Here is a 10,068-nt window from a genome sequence, read left to right as displayed (position 1 = left end):
ATTACTTTATTTTGAAGCTAAAAAATGTTATTACCTTATTGCCTAAGGTTTATTTTATAATTAAAATTATGTAAAATAGGTGTGATGCCACATCTTGTTAGATTAATGCCTTGCTATTAAAATTATTATAAGATTAATTTTGATATAGAAAAATCCATGGTCAAAGAGGTTGTCCTCATCAACGAAAAATGTGTAATTTAATTATTGTAAGGTTTTTTCTAAATAATGTAATAGGATGAATATTTCTACAATAGCTTATCTTCACATATCCATTCTAAACCATCTCACTTCTGCACTCATTTTCCTTATGTCCAAACTAGTGAAAGTGTAGCATTGACCATTAATTGACCTAGATCTGATCTAACTTCTACATTCACTAGCTCTATGTCTAAATTTACTCCATGAAAAATAATTACCATTAAAGGTTGATAAATACCTAATTTAAGCAAGAGGAGTCATTCTGTCAATATTCTTGGTGTGGACTATAGTGAAACTTTGTTGATATTTGTTAGAGTCCTTCAATTAATCGTTGACCTTTTCTTTTACATTTTTTTCCTTACTAAAACTATTATAATTTTCAACTCTTTGAATTCCATGTCCACCTTTATCTTTAATTTTCTTTTCACCACTAGGCATCACATCAAGCACTTCACTACCACCTTTATTCTTTAGATCTTTTTTAATTTGTTTGTTTGCCTCCTCCAACTCTTTGTTCAACATATCAACTTCTTCCTAAATTTTGATGTATATTATCCATATTTTTCATATAGTTTTGTTTCAAGATCATTAATTGGCTTTCTGCATTCATCAACTAGCTTTCTCAAATAGGTGATCTTATCCTCTTCTTTCTTCCACTTGTTTCTACTTTCCTCTAGATTTTCTTAAGAATGCATCAATTCTCCACCCATATTTACCATAGCATAAATGTTACATTAATTTTGTCTCATAGCATCTAAATTAGAATCGAACATAGTGTTCCAAAACCTAGATGTACATTACCAATTAGGTTATTACTACAAGTCCCTTGTCGAGATAGAAATTTTTGAACGCCTTTGAGTGTTGAGATAGGGGTAAATCAACATATACAAAAACTTAATCTGAATTAAAAAAATTACTTATCATTCATTCATTATACTTTATGCATGAAATTAAATTACAAAAAATAAAAAATCAGCTGCACATGAATACCAATATTTTTACATGGAAAATCCAAATTGGCAGAAACCACGATGAGAACTATATCACTTTATGAATAATAGAGTTACAATAATATCACTTCCCATGAGTTGAATTTGAAAGCCAAGGTACGCAACCTTAGGGATAGATACAAAAGATACTTGCGAACACTAAAGACAATTTCTTCAAGGAAAGATATTGTACTTATGATAAAGATACATCGATAGGGTTGAACTATAATGAATCACATCCACTAAAATATTGTCACAATTTATAATTCAAAATATATTATAAACTATCTTCATGACTAAATTGTAGTGCTTCTAGACCACTATACAACCTCACATATACCTCAAACAACATTCACAACATCTCTTAGATGTAACTTCCAAGTACATAAATGTCAGCCCAATTACATGTAAGGTGCGAATAAATAACTATTAGCCCAAAAACAAGATCCAAAGCAGTGTGGGAGGAAAAATGAGACATGTGAGGCTTCACAACAAGTTGGCACACCTTCTTTTCCATCATAGAATATCACCTATAGATCTACATGCAACTTCATGAACCAAAATATTATAGGTTAGGTGCAAAATATACAACTATCAAACGACACTACCACCACTTTGCACAAAATTCAATGTAGACCATGAAGAGTATTTTCAGATGCCAAAGGTAGCATCAAAAAATATCCATAACATTGAATTATTGAACTGCATCATGAAAATAGTATCATGTATAGGAATGCAATACAACCTTGTACACAAACATCAAAATAGTCACACTTGACTAAATACCAACTATAGATCTAGGAGACCAACATCAAAGGTCTAAAAAATTGAAGCTAATCACTCAGAGAATTTTGGAACAACCACAAATAGACTCCACACATCGGCATGATAGTATTTATAACCCAATGTAATTGTACTATACTAGAACATACCTATGCCAAAGTCTATAACCAAGTTTCTTATTTGTATCAGGAAGTATGAAATCAATGACAACAACAACTCATTTTTACAATGGTAAACAATCTAACGCTATTTGGATACAATAAAAAATTTTAGTCTCTTTCATAGTGGTATAAATTTGATAGAACATCCAATTGTGGTATGTCCTACATTCTTCCTTATGCAAGGCCCTATTAAACATAGTCATGAGATGTACAATTTCAAGATTAAACTCTAACATGTATATTTTAACAAGTACCTTGGCTATTGATTTCCTTTCCTATGTTATTCAATGTTTGTTTAAGTGCCCTTTATTCTTATCTTCATATTTTTCATATTCTATTTAGATGTAATCCTTTGAAACTTGTAGTACTATAAAGAAAGTAATTGTCTCTTGTATCTTAACTAATTGTTCAAGTACGTGCAATATGACAATATTTGGCCCCAATATATGCATTTTCTATGTTTAAATATGTGTATATATAATAGAATATTTAGACGTGGTATTTCCTAGTCTCTTCCTTACCTGACCCTATTAAGAATAGTGATGAATCTGTAATTTTAGGTGTAGAACTATATGACATGTATTTTGTTAGACACCTTGGCTACTAATTTTCTTTCCTTTTTTTCTCAATTAATGTTTAATTTTATTTATTCTTCACTACACTTTTTTCATAGTTAGTTTGGATGTAATCCTCTAAAAGTTGTAGCTCTATACATAACCTATTTGTCTCTTGTATCTTAACTAATTGTTCATATATGAAATTTGACAATTTTGACCCAGTTAAAGTGTTGCATGTCTCTCAAGATGGTTTAAATTTAATAGAACATCTAGGTGTTTTATGTCCTAGAATCATCCTTTCCCAAGGCCCTATTGAGCATAGTGATGACATCTACAATTTCAATCTTAAAGTATGAGGTGTGTATTTTGTTACTCATGTTCACTATTCATTTATTTTCCTTTGTTAACCAGTATTTGTTTAAGTGCCTTCTATTGATTTCTACATCTATTTCATTCTCAAATTGGGATTTATATCCTAACCAATTGTTTATGTATGAAATTTGACACTATTTGGCTTTAGCCAAAGAAATGTGTCTTTCAAGATGGTGTAAATATAATAGAACATTTAGGTGTAGTATGTCATAGACTCTTACTTTCGAAGGCCCATGACAAGTATAGTCATAAGATCTATAATTTCAAGCTTAAATTCTAACATTTGTATCTTTTTAGGCACTTTGGCTACTAATTTACTTTCTTTTACTAGATAGTATTTGTTTAAGTGCATTTTATTCTTGGGTACATGTTTTTAATAATTAGTTTGGGTGTAATCCTTTGAAACTTGAAGTAATGTTTGTAGATGAGGGATATGGGAGACACCTCTTGAATCCCTAAAGATCACTCATAAGCCAAAAATCCATAGTCTCCAATCCAACATCGAACAATGGAGTATTTCTCAAATGATTACAAATGAAAAGACCAAATATTAAGTGAGTAAAATAAATGAATTGATGAAAATTTACTCCATTGCTATCCTATCCTCCAAGATCTCAAGATTTGATCATATTCGCTCTCAGATTTGAAATACAAATGCACAAGAAGCTATGAAGGAACGAAAGAGAATGATCGCAAGATGACTATGATTTCTCAAATACAAAAAATAGTATTATGACCATAATCTTTCAAGATGCAAGAGAGGCTTACATGAGAGAGGCAAATAAATTTATAAGCATCCTCATGAAGAAAATTCATTGTTGGAGGAATGTGGGAAAAAAGAAGGTAGTTGGAGATAAATATTATCCCACATTCACTGAATGGTTGTGCATGATGGGGGGAAAAGGATATAAATTGAATGAGTAGAATATGGTGAAGATTAGGTGGAGATTAGGGTTTTATTTGGGTCAGTGCAAGAAGATGAGTCCACTTTTTGGCCAAAAAGTGGAAGTGTTTTCCCTGATTTTCAGATTTTGTCTCATTTGAGCTTAAATTTTGAAACACTTAGAGATTGAATATTGGAAAAGTTAGTAATATAAAAGATAGCCCTCTGAGTGTACTTTCCAAATATGTAATTTATTTTAATACCCACATAATAAAAAATAACTTTTTGAATGGAGTTCTAAAAACTATGTTTTAAAAATGCCTGTTTCAGGACCATACCATGCATGTGTACGACCCACACTTTTTGACACAATTAAAATTATTTTCTCAAACGGTTTTGGGAAATGGTTTGTAACACACTGAAGATTGATGAACATGTTTTTTTGTATTTTTTTTTCTAATATTTTTTTTTAATTAATTTTTCAATGGCCGTAATTATCTTTTTAAAAATTTGACGTGTACGACCCACATAATTTGATGTAAACTTTAACATTTTTTTTTTTTTTTTTTTTTAAATACAAAATAATTTTGTGTAGATTGATGACATATAATTTTTTTTCAAAAATTCTTTAAAATAAAAAAGTTATTAAATTAACAAAATTAGTTAATATTTGAAATTTATGGACCCGATTTAGTATAAATTCAGTGAAAAATAGTTAAAATAATCAATTTTTAAATAAATTTACATATTTAGAATCTAGATAGTATAATTTGAAATGGGTTTTAATTTCGTATAAAAATTCTCTGATTAGAGGCGTGTAAACTATTTTTGAAGTTCATATTTGTGCTTTCATTCATGGAGATTTGAATTTGCAGGTCCATGTCTCAGGTGGGGCCATCCCAAGCCTATCTCGGGCCTAATCCCAAGCCAAGTGGTGGGTTGTGGAATCAACTTCCACAAAATGGGCCCCCATTTTCAAACAAGGGCATCTTGTGGAAAAAAAGGGAAAAATGCCATTTAGAAACGGGGGCCAGTTTCTAAAAAACAGGCCCCCGTTTTGTTTAAAAGTGGGCCCCCATTTTAGAACAAAATGGGGGCCCATTTTTTTTTACTTCAAACCCCCGTTACCTTTTAGCTCGAGAGCCCGAAGCATAAACGGGCCCCTGTTTTTTGAAAACGGGCCCCCGATTATAAGAGCGCATTTTCCAACGCACGGACTTCCACGAATTTGTGACTCATTACCTTGCACTTGCCCATTTAGAAGTTGATTGATGTAGAGAGTTAAATGTGCTAGGTAAATAAAATAATATAAATAAACAAAATATTAATGAATTAATACCAATAAAATACATTTAATTAATAGATAAATAATGATAAGAATAAGGACATTTGATTGAAATTTTTTATGTCTACAATATTAAGAGCTTGTTTATCTCTTCTATCTTAATTAATTGATCATGTATGCAATCTACCATTGTTTTACACCAATTAAAGTGTTCCATATCTTTTAGAATATTGAAAATATAATAGAAAATCAAGGTGTGGTATATCCTATATTCTTCCTTAACTAAGTTCTTGTTAAGCATCATAACGAGATCTACAAATTTAGGGTTAAATTCTTACATATATATTTTTCTAGGCATCCTGGTTACTAATTTCTTTTCCTATGTTAGTCTTCATTTAAGTTCCTTTTATTTGAATCTACATTTTTTTTTGTTATCCTCAAAAAATTCAAATCACAACTTAGCTAAATCCATCTATGTCCATTTCCTAAGGTTATCCTTGTTCACCTCAAAAATTTAAGTGTTAAGTCATGGTCCTTATGTAATTATGAAGCTATTCAGGTGTCATTCACTTTCTCTAACCATGGTTGTGGAGTTATAGATCTTAAAAAGTCCCCAATCACTTGACCTTTCTCTTTGTCTTGTGCTTTTGTCGCTTGCATGGAAGTTGGTAAAAGTATGAAAACCCTGACCGTGAATTCTGAAGTTTGTGTTCTCCATGGCTGAGTGACTCATGAAGCCTTACAAATATTATGGGGTGCCACCGCCATGTTGAGTGAATGTATGTACTAAACTTGATTTGTCTAGTAAGTAGCGATATGTAGAAGAATGAACAATTTTCAAAGTAGCAAAATAAATGTAGTATTAAAGACATGACACATCAGATGAGTACATAAATGAGGTGGCAAATCTTTTTTAAACCAACTTTCATCACTCACTTGTTCTTTCATGAAGTGATTTATCTAGTTTGAGCCCATGCAAAGTGGGATTTAAAACTATTCGACAGGAGTGAAAGACACAAAGATTGAGAACTTGAACTTGGAAGAGCTCCTGTGAGATCTTGAACATAAAGAAAGGACCTCACCATGAGATAAAATATTTCAGAGTGGTTTAGCTTATGCGGCTAGTTTTCCACCTATCATGTCGTATGTCAAATTAATTGTTACATGCTCTAAAATTTATGACCCAGTGACACAAGAAATTCAAAAAGAGGACACAATTATCATGGCCCAAATTAACTCTAAATGTATTTCTTGTGCTCTGTACCTCCTTGAGAAAAAATCATCTGAAGGCATGTATGTTCTTTCCGATGAAGAATATTTTTGAGCTCATGGATATTGATGCAAAAACTATATTGCCAAGTCCTAGCTGAATTCCAAAAAAGGAGGTAAGTCTCAATTGTCGTCTAGGCTAAGAAGAATACATTTTAGGGATGAGAATCCATAAATTATTGCCTTATTAAATCATGAAGTAGGAAATGCTCATGCCAAATTTTGAATTTTGGATGTGTTGTTTCATTTTAGTGGTTTACGATTTCCAAAAATCCATCAATCAGGCCTCTATAATTAGTTACCACTTAAAAGTGCAATTAAGGAATTTTCAGCAATCCTTGGCCTTTAGCATGTGTTCATACTTGGTATATTCTCTAGCCAGTCGACAATTTGTTTGGCCTCGGTTGGAATTGCAATGTCCTCCTTATGCATGTGTGCCTATGTTTAGAAACTTTCCCTAGCTCACTATGCAAGTGGGCATGCAAACCTTTTCCTCCATAAATGATGTCTTCTCAATGGGACTTGTTAAGAAACTAGAAGGAAATCTCGGATTGCGAATTTCCCATGAGATCAAAGCTTTTATGATGGAATTTGGAAGTTTCTATACCCAATTTTATAGATTCACATATATAAGAATTGGGAGTTCTAAAAAATCATCGTTAAAGCTACCTCGATTTCCTGCTCATTTTATTGTATTCTTGGAGGTTTGTCCATAGATGGCCATGGTTAATATCAAATATTCGAATATGGGAAAGAAAATTCTTTCCCATTTTCAATGTCTCACTTTTCTTGAAAAACAAATGGTGCGGAAAAAGGAGTCGAAAAAACCCTAGAGGAATTTTACTTCCATTTCTTGCTAGCTAGGGATAGTATTGACAAAAAAGGATATGTGAAGCATTGTTTGTATGGAGCCAAGAATTAAGTGCACCGGCCAGATATTAAATATTTTTGGAAAGATTGTTCTGATGATGCCAAGGTATTTAGAATAAGTTTCATGAGACTCACTTCGCAAAAAAATCATGCCTTTGGCATTTATTTTAATATACCTGATAATTCAATGGAAGATGAGGTCATCCTTGACCTGGAATATCACACTCTTCCTGACAAGACTCCACTTGGGATCGATTGGTTAGAAGGTGAGCTCTTGGATTTGATGGCTCGTACAACTCCTGTGTTGAGAAGAACATCTAATTGGTTGAATGGAAACTGTAGACAACATGTTAAATCATCACTAGGTTAGAAGTCATTGTCTCACAGAGATCAAGTGCTTGTCTTGGCTACTTTTGTCCAGTAGTCAATAGAAAAACCTACCAATAAAATTCCCAGCCATATCTCATAGTCTAGCGGTGATGGGCAAAGACCCAAGGAAATAAAAAATAGACTCAAATCAAGGAAATAAAAAAGAGAATCTAATCAGCTTGTGAGGAGGATGAAGAGGATGTGTGATCAAAAGGGAATACCCAACTTGTTGATTTTGAGGGCATTTACCAATAGATAATTAATGACAACTCTTTTTCTAATTTATTGGGAATTTCTTGGTCTCCTATTAAAAATACTCCTATGAGAACTGCATCTAGAGACTCAAGAATTGAAACAACCTCTCTAGCCAAGATAGAAATAGAGGTCAAGAAGAATAGGAAAATTGTTGCATCTTCCACTAGTGAAGTTGATATAGTTGCCCTGTTACTGTAGAGTTACCACAAGCGCAAGAAGGAAAAGAGGATGTCTTGTATCATCTCTGATTCCATGATTGGTCACTAGTTGTTGGAAATTGTTGACCTCGTAAAGTATATGAATGAAGGTGAAATAAGAAAGAACAATTACAAAATCAGTCATGTAGATATGCTACCTTCTACCCTAGAAGGAGATGTTTATCATTCTCATTTTTTATTGAATGCACTAATTAAAAGAGAAAAAGAGAAAAAGAAAGAAAATTTTGAGTTACAGTCTCCAGTGCAGTCATTGAAGTATTTCATTTCATCTATTATAAATCCTATCATAGGGGAGGCCTCGAGTTCAAATGTGCAGGGAATTACCCTCGATACTGTGCAAAAAATTAAGAGCAATATCAGATACACCAAGGCTATCATCAACTGGATGGATGAATTATATCAGGGCGATGTCATTTATGTCACCAAGTTTATGAGATTGTATGAAACTGTGCTAAATAAGAGGAAGGAATTGGTGGTTGAGTTACCAAATGTCTGGAAGGAACATGAAAACATATTTGTCCTTGAAAGGGAGGTCACATAACTCATTTCAATGAGCCATACTATGTCGGTGATTGAAAAAATTGGCAGATCATCCTAAAGAAATTGAACCTACCTCGCTTGAGGCTCTAGATTGGAAGGGAAAAATTTATGATGATTACATAGATTATATTAATAAAGCACCAAGGCATTACTTTGATGACTTAGTTAAGATTAAAGATAATTATAATCCTTTGGAAGTTGATCTAATGGATGGATTTGAGAAAAATGTATGTGAGATTTAGAAAATGCTAGATCAGTTTAAAGAGACTAATCAAAAAGAAATTAGAGATCCTCTAACCATTTCCCTAAAGGTGTTCAAGAGGTAGAGCCATCTACATGCTTACATGGTGGCCTTTGAAGCTGAAATTGATGGCATACATAAGATCCTCGCTTATATAGATAAATTGCTTTCTAAGTGGAAGACAAGGTTGCAGATCATAGGCACACTAGGGGATAGACGCATTGCCCTAGTCATCAATGGGTACCACCAATATAGACAGATAATCAAAGCTCAAGTGGTGGCATGTGATCGACAAGAAGTGGAGGTGATTGGCGGTCGAAATTCTGAAGTTAGAGCGGCAATTGTGATTTCATAGTTTTTAATGCTTTTCTTGATATTGGCTCTTATGCCTTTTTAAAGACTTACTTTTAAATAATGTTTGTCTTCAATAAACCATTACTTTCAAGATTTAAATAGTTGGACTTGAACTAAATTAAGGATCTTTTGGGCAAACTTTGATTTTCTCATTAGAGAAAACTTCCATTTTATTAAGTATATTTATATTTTTGAGTTAATTTCAATATAGAAAGACATTGGTGATTTTACATATCCGTGATCATTGAGTTCTGGTTTATTAATTCTTTGTTTGTGTTGGATGGTTTATTGATGAGTTATCTATATTGGAAAGTGAATGATTAAGTATCTCTGTTATTTCAAACATATTATTTGTGAATAATATTTATATTGAGATTTTTGGTTTATTCAAGGATTGAAAAATTCATAAAAGAGTATGATTCATGTTGTATGTATGCCTTTTGTAGCTTTCTAGTTAAAAGAATTTCCTTAGTTTTCTTTTTGGTTAAAATCAATTATGAATGGTTCATTTTTATTGAAAATATTATGAAGGTAGTTGTCACCTTGTAAAATAAGTAGAGAATCTATCAATAAATGGTTTTTTGTGACTAGTTCAACTATGGTTACATTTTTCACCTTTGTGGGTGTGAGAAAATAGAGTTAGGTGATAAATCTATTAACCAACAGATTTTTGGCGACACTGTTGGGGAATAAAGAACCTATTATTGTGTATTATGATTTTTTT

The sequence above is a fragment of the Cryptomeria japonica genome, chromosome 7 (assembly GCF_030272615.1).
Source record: "Cryptomeria japonica chromosome 7, Sugi_1.0, whole genome shotgun sequence".
Taxonomy (NCBI): Eukaryota; Viridiplantae; Streptophyta; class Pinopsida; order Cupressales; family Cupressaceae; genus Cryptomeria; species Cryptomeria japonica.
This window is presented reverse-complemented; position numbering follows the sequence as displayed.